A 13,665-nucleotide genomic window follows, 5' to 3' on the forward strand; every position below is an offset into this window, starting at 1 on the left:
CACCTGAACTCCTATGGCCATTATCAGTGGATTCATAGCTCCATGAATTTTCTTTTCCATGGGGTCTCACCTCATTGTTTTATGTTTTGATATTATGATAAGCGGCAGGTGTCTTCCAGGCTCCCTTCTTGCTTCTATTTTCCCCCTGCACAACCCCCTGGACTTCCTCCACATTATCCAGCTACCACCAAAATGCTCACTTTCCTGACTGTGTTCCTCCTAAGGCAGCTAATCTTTACTTCTTCTTCCTGGCCTTTTGGCTCCTTCTGCTTGTGTGGAGTTTTGAGTTAAATTTTTCGAGTTAATATTTAACCTGTGAGATAACTGTTTACAAAATTGTTACTTGATAATCAGGGATTTTTTTCCTGGATTAATATGGTTAAAGTTTAACTTGGTGGAACAGCTCACACACATACAAAATAATAAATACATATGTATATAATTAAAGTATTAACTCTGGGAATTTTGCTGCTATGTTCTCATGACCCAAAATGGAATATTTGTTATAGTCTAGATAAAAGAAAAACCTTGGTTAAGAGTCTGGCAAGCTGACTCTGTGGAAGAATTTAAGCAGAAAAGGGAGCCAGAGTCTACTCCTAAGTGGCAAGTAGCAGGCAAGTGATAGAAACATTCTTTTTTTTTTCTTAAGAAAATGATCTTTATTCAGATTATTTTTATTATCACATTCAAAAGAAGTTCTTGGGATTCTCTCCAAAAGTGGGTTTGGATATTTTTTGGCTTTGATTATCCTTTTAATATCTTGCAATATTTTCTCATGTCAGTGACTTTTTTATATGTTACAGTATGGTTATATCTTAGAGCCAGATGTGAGGAAAGCAATCCCTGTGTTCAGGTACTTCCCTCCACTCATGTTTGTAAGTCAGGAACGACTGTTTTTTCTCTTGAGATGAAAGTGAACGTTAGCTCCATCTGACATCAGAAGACAGAGTGGTAGTAACTGGTAGACCTAGAATATGTCTTGTATTCTTAAAGGAAGTCTTCATGCTTTTGCTGTGGGTAAGGGGAGCAACCTAACACAGAAAACATATTCAGGTTACTTAAATTCACTTGGAAATGGATTTCGTATTTACTTCTTTCCATGTAGACCTCAAAGAACAATTGTTTGAAGAAACTGGGTGGAGTGATTAAGTGGATCTAGGTAAATGATCACTTATGAATTCTCAAAAGTAGTTAATAAATTTTGCCATGAGATATGTGGAATAAAAAAGCTTCAAGCCAAACCAAGAATAAAATTTTCTACTCTTTTTTGTATATCAAAGTCACAAAATAAGACCATCAAAACCTGGATATCTCACAAGCACCTTCTGAGAGTCCATTGTTTTTCCAAATATACTGTGTTTATCCCAATTCAGAAATAAGAATGAATTACTAGTAACAGATTTCAAATTCGATGAGACTTAAATAGGCTTAAGTGCCCTGTAAGATAGTAGAGAAAGTTGAAAAGAGGGGTATCCCAAAAGATATTACAGTTTCAAGAAGGAAAAGAAGTGGTTATCTGTGTTAAATTGTTGCCAAGAAGTTGAGTCAGATGAAAATTGTGACCATTGCATTTGGCAACAGTAGATATGGTAGAGTGGAACGAATAAAAGCCTGATTGGAGTAAGTTGAGAAAAGAATAGAAAGTGAAGATATGGTAATAACTAATATGGACAATTTTTCTAATAAAGTTTGTTATTAAAGGAAGAATCAAAATGGGGGTAAACTGGAGAGAGACTTGGGATCAAAAGAATCGCATATAAATATACACAAACATGGTAGGTTTTGTTTCTGTTTTTGTTTTTGTTTTCTTATTTGGCATTTTGTTTATCTGACTCCCCAGTGGAAAAGCAACATGGACAAGAATCAAAGCCTCAAATCTCTAGTAGAAAGAGACATGGAAAAGGCAAAATCTATCTGGTAAAATGTAAAAGGGACTGGCTCAGATCCAACAGATCTTGGTCTACTTAAAGTTCTACTAGCTACTGGTAATGTGAACCTAAATAACCTTTCTGTGGCTATCAGTTTGCTTATTTATTGTTAACATCTAAAGTTCCTTTATGGTATTCTGTATCTATGAAAAAAGAAAAAAGCAGACACATTTCATAAACCTCTCTCTAGTAGAAATAAGTTTATATCATTCACCATTTTATTATTTAGAAAACACACACATCTTGTTAGTTAACCCTCACAAGAATGCTATGAGGTAGGTGGTTATATTGTTTTATTTTAGCAGAAAAGGAAACCAAGGCTCTTCAAGGGTAAGTAACTGGTGAAATTACACAGTGTGCAGGCAGCAGAGGCAGAGGTCAACCACAAGTTTTCAGAATCTAAGTAGAATATTCTTCCTACCATGTTCGGCTCTACATACACCTCCCCTATAGCCTTTTGTTTTGTTTTGTTTTGTTTTGTTTTGTTTATTCTCCTGAATCTTCAGTGAATACCCCCCCCACACACACACACACACTTTTTTTCATCTCTGGGCCAGGTTTCCATTACTTTCCTTTCTGTCCATTTCACTTTCCTCAGAACTTTCAGGTATGGCCACCACTTTAAATATTTGCATTTCTTTGTAATACAGAATCAAGTGCACAAGAGTTGAAGATCTATATTAAGTTCATAGGAAAAACAATCCCACGCCAAAACATTTTGCCAGACTAGTAAAATTGCATTTCAAACAACCCATGAAAAATCAACTCTGTAACCACAATGCCCAGTGTTAGCAGTGGAAACCTCTTCATAATATCTTGTCATTTGGACTTACAAGCTTTTAAAGCCAGAGAATGAAAAGGGAAGAGCAAAAAGGTAGGAGGCGAATATGGCAAATGGCAAGTGGGAGAAGAGATGGCACAGGAGGGGTACAAGTGTTGCTTAGTGTAGGCCCTGCAGACCAAAAATTATTGTGTTTCTAACACTATTGATTTTTTTCAGCAGCTGATATTTCAATCTGGGTGCAGTGTGTCTGTGAGTCTACGCACACTGTCAAGAAGAAATATGATAGTGTCTTAAAAGATTAATAATATCGCTGGTCCTCTGGAGGCCTGTCTTAATTCACTGGCCTGTTCCCTGGCATGTACTGTAATTTATCTAGTCTGATTTGAATAGCAAATGGCAATCGGCTGCCATTAGGGAAATGGGCATCATTCTTATTGATCCAGCATGGGCTGGATTTTATTTAAGGAGAACTGCAAAATGTTATTACCTTCAGGAGCAGAAACTGAAAAGGGAGCTTTTCCCGTGTGTATTTTGGAAATGTTCTACCTTAAAAAGGGGGGAATGGATTGTGGATTTAGGAGAACAGAGAGAGATTATCATCCTATTGTGTGAAAAGGGACATGTACTGGGTGTTTACAGCATAATTGTTTATCAGCAGGAAAGAATGCTCATGATTATGAGAAAGAGGCCACGGGCCTCAGAGGTTAGAACATTAGAAAGATAGTCTGACCTGTTCCAGTCCAACTTTGTGTAAAGCCTCTAGTTGCTCAGAACCCATTTGTCAGTCTGTAAAATGGGCTAAAAGAATCTGCTAGCAATGCGTAAGGTTTGTTTAGCATTTGTTTCACATCCTGGGAGTCTTGGATAAAGGATGTTATAGAATTAAAAACATAATACACACACACACAAAGATCTTATTTAATATTGTGCATGTTGGGGGGTAGTGTTCAGTATTTATTATTGCTCTTCATTCAGCATTCTGGAAGGGACAAGTTAATGTGCTGAATGAAGCAAGACGAACTAGCCTCATAATTCTCATTAACCATTACTATATCCAGGTCAACATTGCATATATTGACTTTAATGTTCACCTGTTACGGACAGCTCTAAGCCTGCACTTTTACCTTGTTTTACTGAATAAAGGAAAGCTGCCAGTGTTATGGTAGCAAATGTGGGAGACAGACTTGGATCTTTCTGCCTACCCCACACTCTGTGCTGCAAGAATAGGAGCTGAATATACCATTTCTCTCAGAGCTTGATGGACATTTCCTGTCAAGGAGCACACACATACCTTATCCCTAACCTTCCTTAAAAGCCCCCAGGAGGGGAAAAAGGTATGACAAAGGTGGCTAGAGGAAGGGGCTCATTGCTACTGAAATTCTTCTTCATTCCACCTCGGGTTGTTATGGAAAGAAACGATAATGTGCTACAGGAAATGGCCAAGTATAAAAGCAATAAAATAAATTGAAAATGACTTTGTTTTTTTGAGCGGCAGTAATTGCTATATGTTGTGATGTTTGCATAAGGAATTAGTTAATGTGTAGCAGAATGGCATGTGATACTTTTTATTTGCTTGATGACTATAGTCTCTGAGTGAATGACTTATTAAGGTTAATAAAGAAAAATTTGCTTGTGACTTGTAATGATCCAATTGCTAGAATTTAGTATCCCCTTATGCATTGTTGCCTAAAGGGGAGAAGGAAAAAAACCTACACACATTAATGGCCGACTGGCTATGATTTTTTATAGTGGTGTGAGAACAAACAATGTCTTCTAAATTGTTGGTCTGTCTATCTTTCTGCCTGCCTGGGCAGGAACGTTATGGCTTTCTTAATTCTCCTGTGTGATTTATCATCCTAAATTCATTGTTTTGCATAACTCTGCTCAAAATGAAGAAATGTCATTATTTTGCAGCGAAAAAGTTGTCATTTGCATAATGCCTGCCATTAATTATTGTGAGACTAATGCAGTTGTTGATATTTTTAGGGCACAGTGGTACAGCCTGCACCTTGTATAATGTCATTCTGAAAACATTGGTAGTTAATAGGTGCCACAACATTGCACAAATGGAAAAGAAGATGATGAAGAAGAAAGGGACACAATGGAACAGGCTGTGATCTTTATTTAGCTTTTTTTTTTTTTTTTTTTTTTTTTCCTGAAATGCTTGGTGAGAGAAGACTATAAAAGGAAGCGAATAGAGCAGGAAGCTGTGACATCCAAGAGAACAAAGGGATTGAAAAGCAGAGGTTTTCTATTTAGGCTGAATTAGTGTAACCTGGGCTCCAGCCAGTTTAATGGAGGAAGTCATGTCTCCTCTGTTTTGGCTTACCTACGTAACCAAAGCCTTGAGCAGAATGTAGAGTTGGGCTTTTTAAAACCATCAGTTAAAATAAGGTTTTGCTCTGAAACATGTTCATCTCATGGAAGAATTATCTTAGCGGAGCACTTGGCCAAAGTTAAGAGGACACACCATGGTTTCATGGAAGAGAAAGCTGAAGACTATGATTTTCAGATTTTGATTAATCACTCGTCTGTACTTCACTTATTTCAGTATTTCTGTCTAGGATGATAGCTTTCCTTTCCTGCAAAAAGCAGAGGAATACAGTAGTAGTATATTAGAGTGACATTTTTTTCTCTTTATTCTTTGCAGTAGGTCTAACTTTTGCATCTGATTCTTTAGGGAAAACACCTACCAAAGCTTCCTATTACCTATTTCACAGGTAAGTGAAAGTCAGTTATAAAAATTCGATCAGAGATGAAACTCATTACACCGAGTCTGGGAGGCATAAATATTACAAATGTAGGTAACTGTTGATCTTTTTAGTCATGGGAGCTTAAAAAAATAGACACACATCAAATAGAATTTTTCTCCTAATTTCACTGTTTCACGTATATTATAAATTTAGATATTTCTTTTTTATCATTAAATTTAAAAGACAGAAATGGAGCCTCAAAAGTAGGTCTAGTTACTGAGACTGACCAGAGATACTTAGAAAGCAGATATTACCCTTCAATGTTCAAAGCCTGGCATTGTAATCTCTTTGGAAAATGCAGTATTTTTCAGACTCTAATCCAGATTCCAATGGCTCTTCTGTGCCCAAAGACCAATTACTATTTTGAAGTTCTCTTAAAGCCAGATGACGCTTTGAGGGAGCCATCAGGACCGTAAGGAGACCACAGGGGACTGTCTTGTTTGTCTTATAATAAATATCTAGGCAGAATTAGGGCTGGGATAGTTCTGTAGATCTTGCCTTACTTTTGGAGTTCAATCTTCATGTGTTCAGTTTTGGAATATGTAAAAAGCCGGCATTTTCAGTGAGGAAAATTTTAATTTCTGTGTTAGGAAATTTTAATTCTGTGGGGAATTACCACACTTGGGGTTGTGAAAAACAGATGAGCTCGTGCATCAATTGAGACCCATTTCCATTGCTGCTACTCACTTTCCCTTTTCTTCTGAAGGAAAAGAAATTGTCCTAACACCCCAAATTAATGTATTTGACTATAATAAAATCAATATAAGTATACAATTTAAAAATATAAGAAGTCCAACATTGGGAGGGGAAATGAAGAGAAAATAAAACAAGGGATTTGCACTTCATATGGTATACTAGTACAGACTAATTCTTAATCATCTTATAACCTAGTAATACCTAGTTATCTATGATATATTCTACATGTACCTATAGATCTGACATATAAATAAATCGGAATAACTGATATTCAACTTAGCAGGTTATACCATTATTAGGGTGACCAACTTGTCCTGACTAGCCTGGAACTTTCTCTGTTTGAACACGGAAAAGCTCACATCCGTCCTCAGTCTTGGATAAACCAAGACAATTAGTACTATAACCATGATGGATACTTGCAAGGCATATTGATTTAATAGTTACATTATATATTTTGTCATCTCTGTTGCTTCTTATATTTGAAAAGGCTTTGATTTCATGAACAAACTGTTGTATCATTTTATTTAGTGAACAAAGTGAGCCCTTTAGTGAACAAACTGAACTTTTTTTTTTTTTTTCTTGAGATGGAGTTTCACTCTTGTTGCTCAGGCTGGAGTGCAATGGCGTGATCTCAGCTCACCGCAGCCTCTGCCTCCTGGGTTCAAGGGATTCTCCTGCCTCAGCTTCCCGAGTAGCTGGGATTACAGGCATGTGCCACCACACTCGGCTGATTTTTTTGAATTTTTGGTAGAGACGAGGTTTCTCTATGTTGGTCAGGCTGGTCTCAAACTCCCGACCTCAGGTAATCAGCCCGCCTCAGCCTCCCGAGGTGCTGGGATTACAGGTGTGAGCCACCGCACCTGGCCTGAACTCTTTTTTATAGCATTAATTTGCTAAGGAATTTTATATAACTATAAGAGAGGTTGAGTAAAGAAGTGTAGATTTTCATGCATTAAGTTTCTAGCACTTTGATCATGTAACTCTGGAAAGTAGCAGTTTCATAGTAAATAATCACCTTCAACTCTGATCCCCTGTGTTCGGGAACTAATTTTAGAGCTCAAGTCTTACACAGAAACAGCGTAGAAATCCATATGTTAGTTGGCATGATTTTCATCACCTAACATCTGATAATCACATCAGACTGGCATTCTTTAATACTCACTGATTGCTGCCAGGACTTCTAACTTCTCTGTCCTTTGCTTTGGAGTTTTTCTTCCTTTTACATCCAGCACCGTACTAAGAACTTGGGATACAAGATGGATAAGACATGGTCCTTCACAATGAGTTTTTCAATCTAATCTATGAAGGAAAATTGCAAGAATGAATTTTATATAGCATATGTCGTCAAAGCTTAGACATAGAAGAATAGCACTTAGAATGTTGTTTACTTCATGGATTAGTTTGTTCGTCTGTTGAATAAACATTTATTGAAGCTCTACTGTCTGCTCAGCAATGTTCTTAACATTGTGGGTACAAAGATGAACTATACTTGGAATTTTCACAAAATGAATAGTATAAAAGTATAGCTCACTCCTCTCCAGATTGACAGTTCATCAAGTACAAGATTGCCATGTCAGCATTTGATACCAGTCTAACCTACCAGGACCAGTTGGGCTGGGAAAACATCTCCTTTATAAACTCAGCGATATCATTTTTAGTTAACTATCTAATTTGACTTACTCCTCCCAAGAAGCGTATTATAAGATGTGAGCTATTGCATGTAGGTGGTTTCCCAGACTGGCCTGTGCAGTCAGATGGAAAGAATAGAGGCCTCTGGGACAATCCAGAGGAGCCACTGCACCATGCAGAATAAAGATTTTCTATTTAAAGTTTATGTGACTGGGATGAGATTTATAAGTACTGGAACACTTTATTCATCTACTTATTCATTCAGTCATTTAATAGCTATCAAGCACCTATAATGTTTCAGACATTGTTCTAATTACTGGGAATATAGTGAGAAATTAAACAAAGTTTCCTATGAAACTTGTTTTATAGTGGAAGGAGAGACAACCAATAATTATGTAAACAAAAAATATCATTTTAAATAATGATCAGATCTAGGAAGAAAATAATGCATAATAAGGAGGTAGAAAATAGGGATATATAATTTAGAAAGTGTTATTTGAAATAGGGTAGGTAGGAAAGGTCTCACTGAGCAGAAGATATTTGAGCAAATATTTAAATAATGAGAAGAACCTAAGCATGTGGTGATGAGCAGGAAGAACATTTTAGGGAAAGGGGATGGATATTATAAAGACTTTGAAGTAAGAAAAACTTGGAATTTTCCAGGAAGAGCAAGAAGAAATGTGTGGCTCAGGTGGACCTAAGTCAGAATGATCATGTAGATAAGCAGGGACCAGCTCACGTAGGCCATGGTAAAGACTGACAGAAAGTTATAGAGGATTTTGTTAAGCATGTATGATCTCATTTACATATTAAAAGAGTTCCAGGGCTACACTGTGGAGAACAGTCTAACAGGGCCAGGGTGATAGAGGAAGAACATGTAGTAGTTATTGTAGTAGCCCAGTTATGCGAAGGGCAATGGCAGTCAGGAGGGAATGAAAAGTGGTTCAACTCTGCATAACTTGAAGATAGGGCTGACAAAAGCTGCTGAGGGTCTCAATGTGGTTTTACATGAGAGAGACATGAGGTGTGATGAATTTCAGGTGTTTCACCTCAGTCACTGGATAAATGGCCATATCCCATGGAGTTGGGAGCTATAGGGGATTTGGAGACATGAGCAGATTTGGGAAAGAGATAATTATGAGTTAGTATTGGAGCATGTTGAATTTGAAATTCTTTTCCAAATAAAGAGATGTAGTAGGCAGTTGGATACATGAGACAGGACTTCACAGGAAGGATTAGGACTGGAGATTCAAACTCTGTTTTTATTTCTGCATATGTATTTTCTTTACAGCATAAGCCTACAGGGTATGAGGAATGAACTCTGAGAATTTTTGGAGACAAATATACATGTTCCATATTATTTGATGATGAACATGCAAGTACTGCTGTCAATTCACTCTGCTATTTTTTTTTTTAATTACCTGATATACCTTGCAAAGAGGTACCAGCAAAACCATATGAACACTTTCTAAGGACACATATGGTTTATGATCATATTGAGATGTAAGACAAACATAAATTATTGTTTCATAATGATATAACAGTAGAAGTAGGGGAAGACACAGATTCTGTAGTTTAACGTGGGGAAAAATCAGTGTGAATTAGTAGGGAGGTGAAACTCTAACCCATTGTTGGAATTAGTGAACATTTGAATAGGTAGTAAGGAGCAGTCAGGGTTTTCAAGATATAAAGTCATAAGTAGATTGTACAAAGACATAAACTAGCTTTCTCTTTATGACGGAGCAAGGTTAGAGAATAAGGACACTGGCCTAGCATGAGCAGAGTGTATGTGTTTGTGACGTTAAGGGAGATGAGTTTATAAAAGTTGGCTAGAGCTAAGGAATTTGAACTTCCCCAGTAGCCCATTGGTTCTCACCTCTAGTATACTTCGGAATCACATTTGGAGCTTAAAATGAAGATGCCTGGATATTACTTCTGGAAGTCCTGATTATAGGCTATGGAAAGGCTTTAGCACTTGTATTTTCCACAGGGAGCCTGTTCCAGAACAATTTGCCCCTCCTAAAGCTGTGGTGATTTACTAGAATTAATAGTCCTATGTGAGTAGCATGTACTGGATTGATAGGTAGAGTTGTCTCTCCCTGCACCAGGAGCTCCTGGATCTTTACTCCAGTTCACTGTTAAGTATTATGGCTTGGATTTTCTCCACAATTCTGCCTAAATTTTCCTTTAGTACTAATAAACAGCCTTTCCCTGTTTTATAACTTGGAACTACCTTGGCCTTTTAAGGCTTCCTTCATTTTCTTTCTACTTTATGGTCTCTTGCACAATTACCTATGGTCAAGTGTGGGTGTAGGGATGAGTAAGAACCATGAGAGGGGTGGTGTCTCTTACAAAGAACTGTGAGAATGAGAAGTACCATGAAAGTGTTATGCTATAGGCCTAAATAATGTAGCTAATTAATACTTTGGAGGCTGAATTGAAAGCAAAATATAGGACTCAAAGAGAAATTGGTATTTTTTCTATGGAGGAACCTAAGATTAAAACCACAGAGCTAATAAGATTTTTTATTTGTTTAAGAGGTAGGGTATCTTTTATAACTACATAGTCCCAAATACTTAAGATTTTAGAATGCAACACATACATCTATAAAAACAGGAGAAGGAAGACTTCTAGAGACAAAAAAGTGCCTACAGAGAGTCACTTTTAGGCCTTTAGAGAAGGAAGGTTGGTATAGATGAATATTTTAAGTAATATTTTACTATAAAATAAATGTGCTTTTATTATGGAAAAGCTCAAATAAACAAAAATTATTTATAATTTCTCTACCCAGAAACAAGCACTTCTAGTGTTTTCTGGTCTTTTTCCACCTTGCGTGTACACAACTATCACTTCTTGAACAATATTTAAGTTAACAATATTTAACTTAGCAATATTTGCTTAAACAATGTATTTTCCTGTACATATATTGTTGGTTATATGCCTTTTCACTTAACAGTATTCCAAAACTATTTCTTCATATAATTAAGTGGTATATAAAATATGATTTCTTAAACTGCATAGTATTTAAGTCTAGGAATGTACTATCATTTATTTAATCAACTCTCTATTGTTAGACAAGGTTACCAGTCTTTCACAATTATGAATAATGCCATGATAAATATTCTTGCTTCTAAATCTTTGTGTAGATCTTTGAATATTTCCTTTAGATACATTCCTAGAGTGGAGATTTCTGGGTCAACAGTCTTCATATATTTTTAAGTTTCTGATGTGTATTGCTAAGATGCCCTCCAGAGCATTTTGCCAGTTTTATTTTTTCGGTGGTAACATCTTAAAGTTTTCTTCCAAAAGTGACTCAATTCAAAGCCATGCTGTTGCTTTTCTCTGAGTCCTTTCTGGTCCACCAGTTGTAGTGGACTTAATTTAACTCTTACCTTAAGGTTTACACTTAGAGTAACCGAAACATTTTTGTAGACATTTATGCTGCAAATGAGACCGTTTACAGAATATAAATTGACAGTGAGATTAGATTGCATTTCTTTCTTATGCATGTTCTGTACAAGCATTCTGCTTATCCTGGATAACAAACAAATAGAAAGAAAAAAACCTTACCTCTCTTACTTGTCCTAACTGAACACTCACAATGCATTAGGCGTTTAACTGAACATGGAGGAGATGTGATTCCTGCTTACTGAGACTCTACAATTCCAAGTACCATGATTGATAAGGTACAATATAAATACTGGGCTTCTAGGACAATGCCCTGTGGTTAAAAGTAATTAAGTTATATGATGCAGGCAGACTACAGGATACCTGTGATCCACATGTGCAGGTGGATTGCATGCATCAGTCTTGATATCTGTGGAATCTGAGAGACGGGAAAGGCATACTTGTTTTAACTCCAGAATAATGTAGAGAACTCAAATTCCTGCCCAGGCAAATAGGGGTAAGTTGTAGACTGCAAATAGGAGATGGATTGTGGGGAGGAAAAAAAAAAAAATCTACTAGTTCCCACATCTTCCACTGTGTCCCCTCCAGGGGACATTCGTAGGTCAGGGTCCTTCATGTGGTAGCTTCAAGTTCCTGACATTTTCAAAACTGCTCTAGGGAAAGGATCTGGCATGTATATGAAGACTGTTTTCTTGTGAGGACAATGGGAGAATATTTGAAATTGGGACTCTTGTGAAAAATCAGAAAGGTTGTCAGTGTACCTGGCCTTCCTATTGTCTTGAAGTACTGTGGTGGACTTCGTCATGCTTAAAGGAGGTGTGATTGGGGATAGGGAATTGCTTGACTGAGAATTAAAGAATGAGAGCTCCTGTCCCATAGCTTAAACTGAAAAGGATTTCTGACACATATTTGGTTAGCAAAAATGGTTGTGAGTTAGTGGGACAACTGTAGCACTGATATAAAAATTCCAGATATTCCTTCTGAATAGATATACACACATTGAGAAAATGCATTATAAGTGACATATAGCAAAAATGTAAACAAGCCATTTAATAACATTGTAATGCTTGATTCTGATCTCTTAATTAAAATGTGCATAAAAGAAAACAATGGTGGAACATCTGTGTGTGTTATTGGGATAGCAGGATTTATGCTGCACCCTGGGCTTTTTGTTCGCTTCTCAGTGTGTGTGAACATGGGTGGGTTTCCTCTTTGAGCCACAGTTACCCATTTGAGCCCCACAGGGTCTGTATTCCCACCCACCTTCTCTTGGTTATAGTTGCACCCCCCTTTTTCCCCTGTTACTTAAAATACTGTATGGCTTGTTCTTTGCTTAAATTAAACTACTCTCATCATTTGATCTGAAAGCCGCTCTTCACCCCACCCCTCTAACCTGAAACCGTGACCTAACCCTGACTCACCCTTGTTATCTCAGCAGATGTACACAGCATTACCTAATGTTTTGACCTCAGTGAATAATCTCGAAGAGCATTGGGGAAAGTGTGGCCCTTTGTATCTGTGACCTTGCAGCAATTATTCCTTAGCTGGACACTGTGGGATTTACATGTTGAAAACAGGCATTCTACTAACCCCTGCTGGTGATTTCTTTATTATTATTATTGATTTGGAGGATGTATCCCTGAACCCCATTTTGCCCAACTGTTAAATGAGGATGCCAGCAATCACAAAAAGTCAAGGGTTATTAAGTGCTTTAAAATCGTCCACTGAAAATGTTACACTGTGATATGCTTTTATTTCCACTTTTACGTGGAACACATGTGATCACCAAAAAGTTTGTCTTTGATTAAAACAGCATAAAAAGTACCTCACATCTTCTGTTACTCCCAGATTTATGTATCATTTATATAAGAGAAAGTCACATACAAATAGCCTTCTTAAACATATAATAATTAATATTTAATGCCCCCTTTTTATGAGGGGGACTTTGTGCTGGGATGTCTCCAATCCTCACAATGTTCCTGCAAAATAGATGGTTTTATTCTTTATTCCACAGATGATGAAAATGAGGTTTCAGAACCGTTTAAGTGATATGCCTAAAGCTTTATTGTTAATAAATGGAAAACCTGGGATTTGAACTCAAGTCTGTCTCTCTCTGTCTTTCTCCACGTCATATTCTGCCTATAATATCGCGACCTATATGGGAGTATGGTAGCCCCAATTTCCTATAGACCGTGGCTAGATGGTGTTATGAAAGAGTCAAGTAAAAGGTGCCATTTGTGACAAATGTCTGAAACTTGTTTTTATAACTAGGATTTAATTTGCAAATGAAGAGTAATTATCAATATGTCACAGATGAAGAGCTGCATGTATGGATCAGTATAATTTCTGTTCTTTGGCTTATGGATGCAGTATGCCCCAGGGAGTTTCACAAATCCACATGACATCTCCCTGTGCTGAATTCTGGGTTGGCCGGCCAAAGTGTAAAATCTGTGCTGGGATGGCTCAC

At 37.1% G+C, this 13,665-nt stretch overlaps 1 protein-coding gene across 44 annotated transcripts in view; it reads left to right on the plus strand.

The window, feature by feature from the left end:
- The window catches only part of LOC105470366 (zinc finger and BTB domain containing 20), an 814,500-nt gene that overhangs the window by 425,302 nt on the left and 375,533 nt on the right, over positions 1-13,665 (plus strand). For 2 of the 44 annotated variants that reach the window (XM_071089311.1, XM_071089324.1), the window contains exon 4: positions 5,393-5,432. The exons of the other annotated variants lie outside the window; for them this stretch is intronic. The gene's annotated coding sequence lies outside the window, so the exon portion shown is untranslated. The remainder of the gene's footprint in view (positions 1-5,392; positions 5,433-13,665) is intronic. 44 annotated transcript variants of the gene reach the window in all.

This window comes from Macaca nemestrina, chromosome 2 (genome assembly GCF_043159975.1).
Source record: "Macaca nemestrina isolate mMacNem1 chromosome 2, mMacNem.hap1, whole genome shotgun sequence".
NCBI lineage: Eukaryota > Metazoa > Chordata > Mammalia > Primates > Cercopithecidae > Macaca > Macaca nemestrina.